The sequence below is a fragment of the Dendrobates tinctorius genome, unplaced genomic scaffold (genome assembly GCF_039654945.1).
Source record: "Dendrobates tinctorius isolate UK_male_01 unplaced genomic scaffold, ASM3965494v1 ptg000046l, whole genome shotgun sequence".
Classification (NCBI taxonomy): domain Eukaryota; kingdom Metazoa; phylum Chordata; class Amphibia; order Anura; family Dendrobatidae; genus Dendrobates; species Dendrobates tinctorius.
Genome location: NW_027361714.1, coordinates 49,307,923 through 49,324,002, shown reverse-complemented (window position 1 = coordinate 49,324,002; position 16,080 = coordinate 49,307,923).

The following is a 16,080-nucleotide window of genomic DNA, read 5'->3' as shown; positions in this document are numbered from 1 at the left end:
GTATACTAATGCAGGGATCACCACATGCAAGTGAATTATATCAATAAACCAAAGAAGAAGACAGACTCTGCATATATGTGGGATCACCACGCATGAAACAATATGTGAAAATATAAATTTTTATTAATTGCACAAAAGCAACAAAAAACACCACACGTTAAAAACAATTAAAAACAGTCTCATCAGCATGTACACCGCTGGCTGCAGAATATAATGGCACTTAATATGGATCAATCAAGCTATTAATAAAGCTCCATATAATGCAGACAATACAGTGGGAGCAATAGAAAGAGACAATCAAAAATGACTGGACAAGTTATTATAACCCTGTAGTAATATAATGTGCTAAATGTATAACAAACACCAAGGAAAACCAATCAATAATCCCTGATAAGAACCCTGCAGTGCTTGGTAGATACCTGATGGAAAGAGGTAAAGAAAAACCTGGGTAACAGATAAAGCTCCTCATGGAGTGAAATCACTGTGGCTGCTGGCTCTTTACACAGACGTTGGGGCGACTGTGACTGGACTCTTTGACTGTTCTGCTTCTGGGTGATGTATTGCACTCCAGTCTGGGGTGTGGAATTACTGCACTTTATTAGCTCTTTCATTTTTTGAGCTTCAGTTGCTCTTTTGAATAAGTGATTTCACTCCATGAGGAGCTTTATCTGTTACCCAGGTTTTTCTTTACCTCTTTCCATCAGGTATCTACCAAACACTGCAGGGTTCTTATCAGGGATTATTGATTGGTTTTCCTTGGTGTTTGTTATACATTTAGCACATTATATTACTACAGGGTTATAATAACTTGTCCAGTCATTTTTGATTGTCTCTTTCTATTGCTCCCACTGTATTGTCTGCATTATATGGAGCTTTATTAATAGCTTGATTGATCCATATTAAGTGCCATTATATTCTGCAGCCAGCGGTGTACATGCTGATGAGACTGTTTTTAATTGTTTTTAACGTTTGGTGTTTTTTGTTGCTTTTGTGCAATTAATAAAAATTTATATTTTCACATAATTGTTTCATGCGTGGTGATCCCACATATATGCAGAGTCTGTTTTCTTCTTTTGTTTAGTAATTTGACTTTGTAGCGTGGATCGAGGATGGTGGCCAGCCAGCAGTCGTCATCCCTCATCATTTTGGCAATGCTGGGGTCCCGTTTTAGAATCTGCAAGGCATAATCGCACATGTGGGCCAATGTTCCAGGTGTCAATGATGCACTGCCAGTGGTGGGTGGAGGAGCAGTTTCTGGCAAATCCACATCCCTACAGTCACGCACAAACACTGTACCTGACCTTGGAACGCCAACATTTTCTCTTGCCCCCTGAGAAACATCCTCCTGCCCAAAATAATCATCCCCTCATCCTCCTCCTCTTCCTCTTCTTCCTCCACCTCGTCCAGGACCAGACAATGGCTGACTGTCATCAAGGCTTCCCTCCTCCTCCTCCGCTGCAGATCCCTGATCCTTAATGTGCGTCAAACTTTGCATGAGCAGATGCATAAGTGGGATGCTCATACTTATGATGGCGTCGTCTGCGCTTACCAGCCATGTGCATTCCTCAAAACACTGAAGGATTTTACAGAGGTCTTTCAGCTTTGACCACTGCACACCCGACAATTCCATGTTTTCCCTCAAACTGCCTGCCCGTGCATCCTCCCACAAATGCATTACAGCCTGCCTCTGTTCGCACAGCCTCTCAACCATGTGCAGGGTGGAGTTCCACCTTGTTGCAATGTCTATGATTAGGCGGTGCTTGGGGAGATGGAGCAATCGCTGCAGCTTCTGCATATGACTGGGGTGTACGGCCAAGCGTCGGATGTGCGAGCACAGTCTTCGCACCTTATGGAGCAGGGATGTTAACTCCGGATAATTATTAAGGAAGCACTGCACCACAAGGTTCAAAGTTTGAGCCAGGCAAGGTGTGTGTGTGAGTTTTGCACGGGCTATGGCTGCCACAAAATTATGGCCGTTATCACTGACTTCTCTGCCTGCCTCAAGATGTAGATTGCCCAGCCATGACTCAGTTTGTTGCTGCAAGTAGTCGGCCAGTACCTCCACGGTGTGTCTGTTGTCACCCAAAGACATCATCTTTAACACAGCCTGCTGATGCTTACCACTAGCTGTTCGATAGTGGGACACCTCATGTGCAACACTGCCAGCTGCGGATGTAGTGCTCATGCGACTGCGCTCTGTGGATGAGCTTTCGCTGATAGACGAGGAGGAGCGAAAGTCTACAGCCAACTGTTTCCTATACCGTGGGCTAGGAAGCACTGTTCCACCGCCACTGTCCCAAGTGGAGCCTGCATTCACCACATTAACCCAGTGCGCAGTGATGGACACGTAACGGCCCTGGCCATGCCTACTGGTCCATGCATCCGTTGTGAGGTGCACCTTTCCACTCACTGATTGTTTTAGTACATGGACAATGCGGTCTTTCACATGCCGGTGGGGGGCAGGGATGGCTTTTCGAGAAAAGAAGTGCCGACTGGGTAGGTCATAGCGTGGGACAGTGTAGGCCATGAGGTCACGGAAAGCTTCGCTTTCAACCAACGGTAGGGCATCATCTCTAATGAGATTAGTTTGGCAATGTAGGCGTTCAAACACAGTGTGAGAGGATGAGTACTTTCTTGTCCTACTCAGAGTGTCTGGTAGGGTGAGCTGGACTGGAGAGCTGCATATGGGTGAAGTAGTGGTGGACCGTATGGAGTGAGGGGGGGTTGGTCATGGTATTGGTGGTGATGGCATAGATTCAGAGTTGTGTTGCAAAACCATTGTGATTCCCTGAGTGCTTTGGCCTTGCGACGACACCTCCACATTTAGTGCTGGTGGTGTGCTTAATTGTGGCGGTGGTCTTACAGTGGGGGTAGTGATGGAGCGTTGTTGGCTACCTTCAGTCGGAGCAGGTGCACATATGCTACCTGAGGTTTTGTAGTCTGTCCAAGCTTGTAAGTGCATGATGATTAAATGTCTAAGCATGCAACTGGTATTCAAATTTCTGAGTTGTTTACCTCAGCTAAAGGTCCTTCTGCACTTCTTACAGGCAACCTTTGCCTCATCAGTAGGATTTTGGACAAAGAAGTGCCACACTGCACTCTTCCTACTATGGTAGGCCTTGCACGTTGTGCTAAGTTGACCGTGTGGTCAAGCTGTCATGCAGCTCTTTTAGTTTTTGTTCCACGTTTTAGGACAGCTACGGGCCTGCTAGATAACCGCTGCTGCAATGTCAATGCCTGCTGCGGAACCTTCTCCTTATCTGAGCTATTGCCAGCGCCACCCTCCTCCCCCAATAGATGCCAATCCGGGTCCAGAACTGGGTCATCCATCATCTCCTCTTCAAAGTCATCTGCACCTTCCTCTTTAACTTCCTCTGTGTCACCGTGTAAGGTGGTATAGTATGCGGGAAGGGGCACCTGTGTTTCATCAGGGTCAGATTCTGGCTCAATAGACTGCGAGGGCAATGTAGTGCTGTGGGTCAATGTACCAGCAGAATCATCTGCATCAGTGCACTCCATGTAAGATTCATCTTGGATTGGGGAATTCAGGATTTGACTGGATAACCCAGGCATGGTATGTGAAAAGAGCTCCATAGAGTAATCTGAAGTGTGGGCTGCCACATCCTTCACTTTTGGTGGGAGTGAAGGACACAAGGAAAGGGTTTTTTTATGACCGGAACCCTTCACTGACGACTCAGTGCTTCCAGGTTTCGACCATTCAGAAGAGGAGGCAATAGATCTGGTGGCTGTTTCGGCAATGTACGCCAAAACCTGTTCCTGATGCTCTGGCTTTGAAAGCAGTTTTCCTACTCCAAGAAAAGGTAACCTTACAGGCCTTCTTGGGCCAGATGATGACGCAGGCTCAACACCTCCTGCCTTGGCTGCTATTGTGCTTTTGCCAGAACCAGCTGATGCACCACCGCCATCAGTACCAGTCGCGCCCCCTGCCCACATCCGCGGCCTCTTCCACCATACTTCCTCATGTTTGGGAAAATGTACCAAAAATACCAGCAGAGAGATGGTACTGTATGAGGAGCGTCCAGCTGTGTAAGGTGTATTAAACAAATTAAATCAACGTATATATTTTGTTAGTCACAGATGCTCTCCCAGTATGTATTGGACAGTAATCCAACAAGCAGATGTACGGAACTGTATCAGAAGTGTACAGCTGTATACAATTTTTGTGCAACTAACAATCGCCGTATATGTATTTACGGAGTGTCACACACACACGTTGACTAGGTATAAAAGTGACTGTAATGAGAACGGCAGATATACAATATTGTTGGAGAATCGGACAGCTCTATACGATGTGTGTAAGGAAAATTGTCAAGCTCCGTGTATTTGTATGCGGACTGACACACGCTGTCTCTGTCTAGTTTTGACCGTTATCAAACAGCAGATATACGAAACTGTTTAAAAAACGGACATGACTCTAAGGTGTAGGTCTGAAAAAACGGAAAAACTCCTCGTTTTTTTTTCCAGAGTCACACACAGGTAGCTTCTATTTGTCCGTGCTAGAAGGCGGTACACGGTAGTGTGTGAGAAGCGTACACTGCTGTACGGTGTGTGTATGTAAAATTGTCAAGCTCCGTGTATTTGTATACGGACTGACACACGCTGTCTCTGTCTAGTTTTGACCGTCATCAAACAGCAGATATACAAAACTGTTTGAAAAACAGACACGACTCTAAGGCGTAGGTCTGGAAAAACGGACAAACTCCTCGGCTTTTTCTTACAGAGTCACACCCAGATAGCTTCTATTTGTCCATGATACCAGCCGGTATACGGTAGTGTGTAAGGAGTGTACACCGCTAGACGTGTCTGTATGGAAAATTGTCAAGCTCCGTGTATTTGTATACGGACTGACACACGCTGTCTCTGTCTAGTTTTGACCATCATCAAACAGCCGATATATGAAACTGTTTGAAAAACGGACACAACTCTAAGGTGTAGGTCTGGAAAAGCGGAATAACTCCTCGGCTTTTTCTTCCAGAGTCACACCCAAATAACTTCTATTTGTCCGTGATACCAGCCGGTACACAGTAGTGTGTGAGGAGCGTACAGCGCTAGACGGTGTCTGTATGGAAAATTGTCAAGCTCCGTGTATTTGTATACGGACTGACACACGCTGTCTCTGTCTAGTTTTGACTGTAATCAAACAGCAGATATACGAAACTGTTTGAAAAACTGACACAACTCTTAGGTGTAGGTCTGGAAAAACGGACAAACTCCTCGGCTTTTTCTTCCAGAGTCACACCCAGATAGCTTCTATTTGTCCGTGATACCAGCCGGTACACGGTAGTGTGTGAGGAGCGTACACCGCTAGACGGTGTGTGAAAAAATGAGCGCTCAGTAACTCGCCAGGACAAAATAATAAAATTTGGAGTGCTTTGAAAAAAGCAGTTTGAACAGCAGTGTGCACACAGCAATGCAGCTAGCAGGTGGCCTTAAAAGGCAGCCTAATCACCACCAGCGCTGCTGCACTCAACAAAAATCCTCCCCTTTCGCTGCACACTAACTGTACAGTGAAAAGCGCTATCAGCAGAAGCATTTTTTTTTTCTTCTTCCCTGCCTAACGCTCTCCCTGTTCAGAATCAGCATCACCTCTCCCTATTGTAAGATCGCCAGAAGTAAGATGGCGGTTCGTCGTTCACAGCCTTTTATACCCACTGTGACGCCACACAAAGCCAGCCAATCACTTAAATGCCCTTCTCTAAGATGGTGCTGGCCGCTGCGCATGTCATCGCGTTGCACACAGTGTGCGTCCTCCATCATTGGGTGAGAAAAGGCGCTGAAAGCATCATTTGAAGCGCGACTTTGACGTGCTGATCGGCGACCTCATGGCCGACCGCACGCTAGGATCGGGTTTCGATCGGCGAAACCCGACTTTGGCGAAAGTCGGTGATTTTCGAATCTGACCGACCTGTTTCGCTCAACTCGAGCTATAAACTTGCACCATTTCGATGACACAGGTTTCGTACTTTTCTTTTCTTATCCCTTATTATTTAATGTAATTGAATATATTATGATTTCCCCTTTTTCTAATATCTTTGAAATATTTTTTATAAACAGTGCCAAATTTTCGAATTAAATAAATAAAACTGCTTAGTTTTGCTCCTCTTGCTTTAAGACTTGCACCCCTGAAGCCTTATGCTAATTTTAAGGTGTCTATTCAGCCTATATAGACATGTGGTTAAAATTGTTGGTACCCCTCATTAAATGACAGAAAAACCCACAATGGTGACAGAAATAACTTGAATCTGACAAAAGTAACAATAAATAAAAAAATCTATGAAAATGAACAAATGAAAGTCCGACATTGCTTTTCAAACATGCCTCCACAGAATTTGACAAAAATAAAACTCATGAAATAGGCCTGGACAGAAATGATGTACCATTAACTTCAATCAAACGATTCTTGTAACTGTTAATGAGACTTCTGCACCTCTCGATAGGTACTTTAGCCCACTCTTGAAGAGCAAACTGCTGCAGTTGTCTAGTGTTTGAAGGTTACCTTTTATAGATGGCAAGTTTCAGCTCTTTCCAAAGATGCTCAGTAGGATTTAGGTCAGGGCTCATAGAAGGCAACTTCAGAACAGTCCAATGTTTTCCTCTTAGCCATTTTTGAGTGTAATTAGCTGTGTGTTTTGGGTCATTATCCTGTTGTCATGGTTAGGACATGGTTAATGTCCTGTTCTCACAGGGTTAACTTTTGCCGGCCTCTCTTTGGATCAGGGAGGGGTATTTATACTCACTCCAGACTAGCATTCTCTGTCAGCTATACTATTATCTGGCTGTGTGTCTGACTGACCCCCCTGGTGTGTGTGTATTCTGCATTGCTTGTTTGATTCCCGTGTATGACCCGGCCTGTTCCCTCACTCTGTACTCCATCTCTCGCTTTGGTACTATTGTCTTCTCCGGCTCTGACCTCCTGGCTTGGCTATTGTTACTCCATTGCAGTTTGTCCCTATTGCACCGTCCATTGCCCGTTCTGGTTTTCTGATCTATTGCTACGTCCTGACTATTCGCTCTGTCTAACCCTTTGGTACTGTCCTGCTATCTCGTGCTTTCACCCGGCTTGATCTGGCTTCTGTCTCTGACTATGCCCCTTGGTAACATTGTCCTGTAGTTACCTTTCTAGGAGTTTCCCTGCAGCTCCTAGACCTGTGGAGCTTAGGCCACGCCCCCAGCAGTCACGTGCTTCAGGTCCTGAAGCATGCATCGTCACCACTGCTGCCCGCTCCACAGGTATCTTTGAGCACTGTTTTTGTACTCAGGACACGCACACTGGCTCAGTGAGCAAGTGCAGTGCGGTGTTCCTGACACCTGTTGCAAGACCCATGACCAGCAACTGAGACAAAGCTTTCTGACACTAGGCAGCACAGTTCTCTCTATAATCCCTTGATAGCCTTCAGATTTCATTGTACCCTGCACAGATTCTAGACACCCTGTGCCAGATGCAGCAAAGCAGCCCCAGAATATGATAGAGCCTCCTCCATGTTTTACAGTAGGGACAGTGTTCTTTTCTTGATATTCTTCTTTTTTCCATCTGTGAACATAGAGCTGACGTGCCTGGCCAAAAAGTTCCATTTTTGTTTCATCTGTCCATAGGACATTCTCCCAGCTTTGTGGCTTGTCAACATGTAGCTTGGCAAATTTCTGTATGGATTTTTTGTGATTTTTTTCAACAATTGTATCCTCTTTGATCATCTCCCATGAAGTCCACTTTGGATCATACAACAATGGATGGTGCGATCTGACACTGATGTTCCTTGAGCTTTAAGTTCACCTTTAATCTGTATAGAAGTTTTCTGGGCTCTTTTGTTTCCATTTGTATTATCCATCTCTTTGATTTGTCATCAATTTTCCTCCTGTGGCCACGTCCAGGAAGGTTGACTACAGTCCCATGGAGCTTAAATTTCTGAATAATATGTGGAACACCAAGCTGCTTGGAGATGGTTTTATAACTTTTACCTTTAATCTCCTGAGACAACTCTTTCTTTTGCTTCCTCTGGTCCATGTTGAGTGTGATACACACCATGTCACCAAACAGCACAGTGAGTATCTGTAGCCCTCTATACTGCCCACTCACCGATTCAAAGATTGTAGACACCTGTGATGCTAATTAGTGGACACACCTTGATTTAACATGTCCCTTTTGTCACATTATTTTCATGGGTACCATCATTTCTGTCCAGGCCTATTTCATGAGTTTTATTTATTTATTTTTTTTTAAATTCTGTGGAAGCCTGGTTGAAAAGCAATGTCTAACTTTCATTTGTTCATTTTCATAGATTTTTTTTATTTACTATTACTTTTGTCAGATTCAAGTTATTTGTGTCACCATTGTGGGTTTTTCTGTCATTAAACGAGGGGTACCAACAATTTTGACCACGTGTGTAAGTGGTAGATGGTGGCAAGATAGTTTTCTTGGGTTATTGTGGAGCTTGGCAGTGACTGTACCGAATTATATATATTGCTCAAAAAATAAAGGGAATGCTTAAACAACAAAATGTAACTCCAAGTCAGTCACACTTCTGTGAAATCAACACTGATTGTGATTCAATTCCTCCTGCTGTTGTGCCAATAGAACAAACAACAGGTAGAAATGATAGGAAGGTTACTAACATCCATGTGTCTGGTCAGTAACAGTGCCTAGTGTTCTCTTTATTTTTTGATATATATATATATATATGTAAAAAAAAGTATATAGTCTGCCACCAATTGTTCAAGTTCTCCCACTTAAAAAGATGAGAGAGGCCTGTAATCGACATCATAGGTAGACCACAACTATGAGAGTCAAAATGAGAAAACCAATCCAGACACACTGTCGGTGGTATGTTGGCCCATTCCTACATGCAGATCTCCACTAGAGCAGTGATGTTTTGGGCCAGTCGCTGGGCAACATGGACTTTCAAATCTCTCCAAAGGTTTTCTATGGGGTTGAGATTTTTTTTACTTTTTTACATAGTCCCAGGATGGGACATTACTGTATTGCATCAAATCGCTGATCTGACACTCTGCACAGGATCTGACAGGTAGGGAAGAAGCAAAACCAAAGGAAAAAACAATGTGTGCATATACCCTAATAAAAATAAATAAGTAAAAAAGCAAGTGCATTAAATAACATAGGGTACTTGGTAAACACTATTTTGATCAAAAAAGTATAAAGCTGTCCCACCACGACAAGGTGTACCCATTTGAGACAGTAACTACACTAACAGTTAAAACCTACCTAGTGTGAATAGTAGCAGAGTCTCTGGGTCCCAAACGGACACCCAGCTTCAGAGGGACTAAATAAACTACCCAGCTCAGTAGAATGGAGGCCACACCCTATTTGTACTGAATACAAAAATACTGAAGAAAAAACAAAAAAACTGAACTGAAGTAGAATTGAATGACATGCATGATGTAAAAGCATGTTCACATTGGCCATAAAAGCAAGCAAAACCAAAGGAAAAAACAATGTGTGCATATACACCTAATAAAAATAAATAAGTAAAAAAGCAAGTGCATTAAATAACATAGGGTACTTGGTAAACACTATTTTGATCAAAAAAGTATAAAGCTGTCCCACCACGACAAGGTGTACCCATTTGAGACAGTAACTACACTAACGGTTAAAACCTACCTAGTGTGAATAGTAGCAGAGTCTCTGGGTCCCAAACGGACACCCAGCTTCAGATGGACTAAATAAACTACACAGCTCAGTAGAATGGAGGCCACACCCTATTTGTACTGAATTAGGTAGGGAAGAAGGCATGACGACGCCTGCTCTATTTATTAATGACCTTGTAGGGGGCATACAGAGTAGAATTTCAATTGCAGATGACACTAAACTCTGCAGGGTAATCAATACAGAGGAGGACAATTTTATATTACAGGAGGATTTATGTAAACTAGAAGCTTGGGCTGATAAATGGCAAATGAGCTTTTATGGGGATAAATGTAAGGTCATGCACTTGGACAGAAAAAATAAGATGTGTAATTATGTGTAATTGTAAAACACTGGGCAAAACTGTCACTGAAAAAGACCTGGGTGTATGGGTGGACAACAAACTCACATTTAGTGGCCAGTGTAAGTCAGCTGCTGCAAAAGCAAATAAAATAATGGGATGCATTAAGAGAGGCATAGATGCTCATGAGGAGAACATAAATTTACCTCTATATAAGTCACTAGTGCGAACACACTTAGAATACTGTACAGTATACAGTTCTGGTCTTCGGTGTATAAGAAAGACATAGCTGACCTTGTAGATTGTGAGCTCTTCTCAGGCAGGATTCCTCTCTCCTCCTGTACCAGTCTTGACTTGTATTGTTTAAGATTACTTTACTCATTTTTATTATGTATACCCCTTTTCACATGTAAAGAGCCATGGAATTAATGGCGCAATAATAATAAATAATAATAATAACTAGATCAGGTGCAGAGAAGAGCGACCAAGGTGATTAGAGCACTGGGGGGTCTGCAATACCAAGACACTTGGGGTTATTTAGTTTGGAAAAAGGAAGGCTTAGGGGTGATCTTATTTTAATGTATAAATACAGTGCTTTGCGAAAGTATTCGGCTCCCTGGAACTTTTCAACCTTTTCCCACATATCATGCGTCAAACATAAAGATACCAAATGTAAATTTTTGGTGAATAATCAACAACAAGTGGGACACAATTGTGAAGTTGAATGAAATTTATTGGTTATTTTAAATTTTTGTGGAAATGCAAAAACTGAAAAGTGGGGCATGCAATATTGTTCGGCCCCTTTAACTTAATACATTGTTGCACCATCTTTTGCTGCCATTACAGGTGCAAGTCGCTTGGGGTATGTCTCAGTTTTGTACATTGAGAGACTGAAATTCATGCCCACTTTTCCTTGGCAAACAGCTCGAGCTCAGTGAGGTTTGATGGAGATCATTTGTGAACAGCAGTTTTCAGCTCTTTCCACAGATTCTCGATTGGATTCAGGTCTGGACTTTAACTTGGCCATTCTAACACCTGGATATGTTTATTTGTGACCCATTCCATTGTAGATTTTGCTTTATGTTTGGGATCATTGGCTTGTTGGAAGACAAATCTCCGTCCCAGTCTCAGGTCTTTGGCAGACTCCAACAGGTTTTTATCAAGAATGGTCCTGTATTTGGCTCCATTTATTTTCCCATCAATTTTAACCATCTTCCATATCCCTGCTGAAGAAAAGCAGGCCCAAACCATGATGCTGCCCCACCATGTTTGACAGTGGGGATGGTGTGCTCAGGGTCATGAGCTGTGTTGCCTTTACGTCAAACATATCGTTTGGCATTGTTGCCAAAAAGTTAGATTTTGGTTTCATCTGACCAGAGCACCTTCTTCCACATATTTGGTGTGTCTCCCAGGTGGCTTGTTGCAAACTTTAAACAACACTTTTCATGGATATCTTTGAGAAATTGCTTTCGTCTTGCCACTCTTTCATAAAGGCCAGATTTGTGCAGTGTATGACTGATTGTTGTCTGTTATGAGCTCATTTTCTGCTCCATCAGCCTGGAGTTCTCCTTCTGTTCTCCCTCTGGTGGTGACAGGAGGTAGTGAGGTTGGTTTCATTGGTAATGGTCTGCCACCTGACGAGGAGGATAATGATTGGATCTCTGGAGCATCAGACTGGATATAAGACAGCCGACGCCCTATCCTGGTGCTGGTGATTCAGTCTGCTTCTCAGGTCTTGGACTTCAGCTGTGCTCCAGTCTTCTCAAGTTAAGTTTGTTTTTGTTAATGTTCACACTTGCTCTTATTGGTCAACTCAGTTTTTGTGTGGTCAGCCAGCCCAGCTGGGCTGTGCTGAATTTCCACTCTTATTTATCTGTATTTGCCAATTTGCCTTTTTGTCCTTTATTAGATTGGCCTCTTTTTTGCTCTGTCTCACAATATTTCAGAGTGCTGATATAGTGGGAGAAGTCTAGTGACTTCAGGGTTAATTTTGTTATCAGAAGTGTTGGACATTATTTTGGGTAGGGTTTTTTGGCAGATTGCAGACAGTTTCTTTCCTTTCCTGTCCTTTCAAGTTAGTTTGGCCCCATTGTTTGCTCAGCCTATTTTTCTGCCTTTGTTTGTGTTTTCATCTTGCTTCACCGTCAATACATGTGGGGGGCTGTCTTTCCTTTGGGGTCTGCTCTGGGGAAGTTATTTTTCCTCTTTTCTTACTTTAGGCTTATTTAGCTCTCCGGTTGTGATGAGGCATCCAGAACCATCATAGGCACGCTCCACGACTACTGCTAGTTGTGTGTTAAGATCAGGGATCTGCAATCTGCATAGTTACCAACCTCTCTGGTTTTCTGAGACTTAGCGTCTGTTGCTTTTTTTCTCCTCGGTGACCCATTCATAACAGAATCACCAGCCATACCGCAGATTCTAGGGTACTCAAAAGCAGGAAAAAAATTTTTAGAAAAAAAAAAGGGAGAAAGAAAAAAAAAATAGTGTCAGAATTATTTTTTTTTTCATATTTTTTCCTCTTTTTTTTCTGGGGCCGTAGGAGGATTTTTTTTCTTTCTCTCCTAATGGAGTTTAAGCAACTGTATGATCGTGTGGAGCAGCTTGCTGATGAAGTGCAGGGAATTTCTACCTACCTCATTCAGTCACATGTTGCTGAACCAAAGATCCCTACTCCTGATGTGTTTTCTGGGGATCGGTCTAAATTTCTGAATTTTAAGAATAATTGTAAATTATTTCTTGCCTTGAAGCCTAACTCATCGGGGAGCTCCGTGCAGCAGGTTAAAATTGTCATCTCCTTGCTGCGCGGCAGTCCCCAGGATTTGGCTTTTTCTCTGACACCTCAAAAATCCTATTCTGACTAATGTGGAGGCATTTTTTCAAGCCTTGGGGTTGTTGTATGATGAACCTAATGCCGTTGATCAAGCTGAGAGAACCCTGTTGGCATTAAACCAGGGTCAGGATCCTGCAGAGTTGTATTGTCAAAAATTCCAAAAGTGGGCGGTCCTTACTACATGGAATGATGGTGCACTGGCAGCTCTCTTTTGGAAAGGTTTATCAGAAACCGTAAAAGATGTTATGGTGGGATTTCCTGTTCCCTCTGGTCTGGAGAATTCTATGTCATTAGCCATTCAAGTTGATCGGCGTTTACGTGAACGTAAAACTACACGGGAGGCACTGCCACCTTCTGAACAAATGTCTGAACCTATGCAATGTGATGGGGTGTTGTCTAGGGTGCAACGTCAGGAGTTTTGAAGGCGTAATAAGCTGTGTTTTTTCTGTGGAGATGCCTCTCATACTATTTCTGTCTGCCCTAAACGAGAAAAACGTTTTTCACACACATTTGCTGTGGGCAGTGTAAAACCTAAGTTTCTTTTGGCAATTACTTTGATCTGCTCCTTGTCCACGTTTTCCACTAAGGCTTTTGTGGATTCAGGAGCAGCTCTGAATCTGATGGATTTGGACTTTGCTAAACATTGTGGTTTGTCCATGACGCCTCTGCAGACGCCTATTCCTTTGAGGGGTATTGATGCCACTCCTTTGGCAGAAAATAAACCTCAGTTTTGGACCCAGGTGATAATGCGAGTTGCCCCAGATCACAAAGAAAATTGTAAATTTTTGGTGCTGCATAATTTGCATGATACTATTGTTCTGGGTTTCCCCTGGTTGCAAACTCATAACCCAGTTTTGGATTGGAAATCTGTGTCTGTGGTGAGTTGGGGTTGTCAGTGTGTTCTTAGGGACACTCCTGTTTTCTCCACCTTTCCTCAGTCTCATGATATTCCTGATTATCTGGCTGATTTCTCTGATGTATTTAGTGAGAGTAAGTCTGCATCTTTGCCTCCTCATAGGAGTTATGACTGTGCAATTGAGTTGATGCCTGGGTGTAAATTTCCCAAGGGTCGGCTTTTCAATTTATCTGTACCCAAACATGATGCTATGTGATCCTATATTAAGGAGTCGTTGGAGAAGGGTCATATTAGACCATCCTTGTCACCTTTAGGCGCTGGTTTTTTTTGTGGCCAAGAAAGATGGTTCATTAAGACCGTGTATTGATTATCGTTCCCTTAACATGATGACGGTTAAATATCAGTGCCCGTTACCTCTGATGTCTGATTTATTCTCAAGAGTTAAGAGTGCCTGCTGGTTTACTAAGCTTGACCTCAGGGGGTGTATAATCTTAATCGCATCAAGAACGGGGAAGAATGGAAGACGGCGTTTAATACTCCGGAGGGACATTTTGAGTACCTGGTGATGCCTTTTGGGCTCTCTAATGCCCCTTCTGTCTTCCAGTCCTTTATGAATGATATTTTTCGAGACTTTGTAGATAAGCTTTTGTTCATCTATCTGGATGATATTTTGATCTTTTCTAGTGATTGGGATTCCCATGTGGAACATGTCCAGACTGTGTTCCGGATTTTGAGGGAGAATTCCCTGTTTGTTAAGGGATCAAAATGCCTCTTTGGTGTACAGAGGATTTCATTTTTGGGATTTATCTTGTCTCCATCAACTATTGAAATCGACCCGGCCAAGGTACAGGCCATTTATGACTGGGTTCAGCCTACTTCTTTGAAGGCTCTCCAGAAGTTTTTGGGTTTTGCTAATTTCTATCGTAAATTTATAGGTCATTTTTCTAATATTGTCAAACCACTGACTGATCTGACCAAGAAGGGAGCTGATGTGCTGAATTGGTCTCCTGAGGCTGTCTCAGGATTTCAGGAGCTTAAGCGGAGATTTGCTTCAGCTCCAGTTTTACGGCAACCTGATGTCTCACTTCCATTTCAAGTGGAGGTAGATGCTTCTGAGATTGGTGCAGGAGCTGTTTTGTCCCAAAAAGACCCTGTGACTTCTAAGATGAATTCCTGTGCCTTCTTTTCTCGAAAGTTCTCCCCATCTGAACGCAACTATGACGTGGGGAATCTGGAATTGTTGGCCATGAAATGGGCTTTTGAGGAGTGGAGACATTGGTTGGAGGGAGCTAGACATCAATTTGTGGTCCTCACCGATCACAAGAATCTGATTTATCTGGAGTCGGCTAAACGCTTGAATCCTAGACAGGCTAGATGGGCCTTGTTTTTCACGCATTTTAATTTTGTGGTCTCTTTTCTTCCGGGCACTAAGAATGTTAAGGCAGATGCCCTTTCTAGGAGTTTCTTTGCTGATTCTCTTAATGTGACTGAGCCTACTACTATCCTAGGTGAGGGGGTAGTTCTTTCTGCCATTTCGCCCAATTTGAGATGCACCCTGGAGGAATTTCAGGAAGATAAATCTGAGCATTGCCCTATGGGAAGATTGTATGCTCCTGACCAGTGGAGAAAGAGAGTGATGTCTGAAGTCCATTGCTCCGCATTGGCTGGTCATCCAGGTATTTTTGGTACCAGAGATTTGCTGAGTCGGTCGTTTTGGTGGCCTGCCTTATCTCGTGATGTCAGGAATTTTGTACAGTCCTGCGGGACTTGTTCTCGGTCTAAACCCTGTTCTCATTCTAGTGGGTTGCTGATGCCCCTCCCGGTGCCCAAGAGGCCATGGACCCATATCTCAATGGATTTTATTTCTGATCTTCCTGTCTCTCAGAGAATGACTGTTATCTGGGTGATTTGTGATAGATTTTCGAAGATGGTCCATCTTGTACCACTCCCACAGTTACCATCTTCCGCTGAGTTAGTACCCTTGTTTTTACAACAGGTGGTTTGGTTACACGGGATTCCTGAGAACATTGTGTCCGATAGAGGTGTCCAGTTTGTTTCCAGATTTTGGAAAGCCTTTTGTTCCCATTTGAGAATTCAGTTATCCTTCTCCTCCGCGTTTCATCCCCAGACCAATGGGCAGACTGAGAGAACAAACCAGACCCTGAAGTCTTATTTAAGATGTTTTATATCTGCTGATCAAGATGATTGGGTCTCATTTTTGCCCTTGGCCGAATTTGCGCTGAATAATAGAGCTAGTTCTGCCACTTTGATGTCACCCTTTTTCTGTAATTTTGGGTTTCATCCTCGATTCTCTTCAGGACAAGTGGAATCTTCGTCCTGTCCAGGTGTGGACACTGTGGTTGTGAGAATGCAGCAGATATGGGCCCAAGTGGTGGATAAGTTGTCACTCTCTCAGGAAAAGGCCCAGCGTT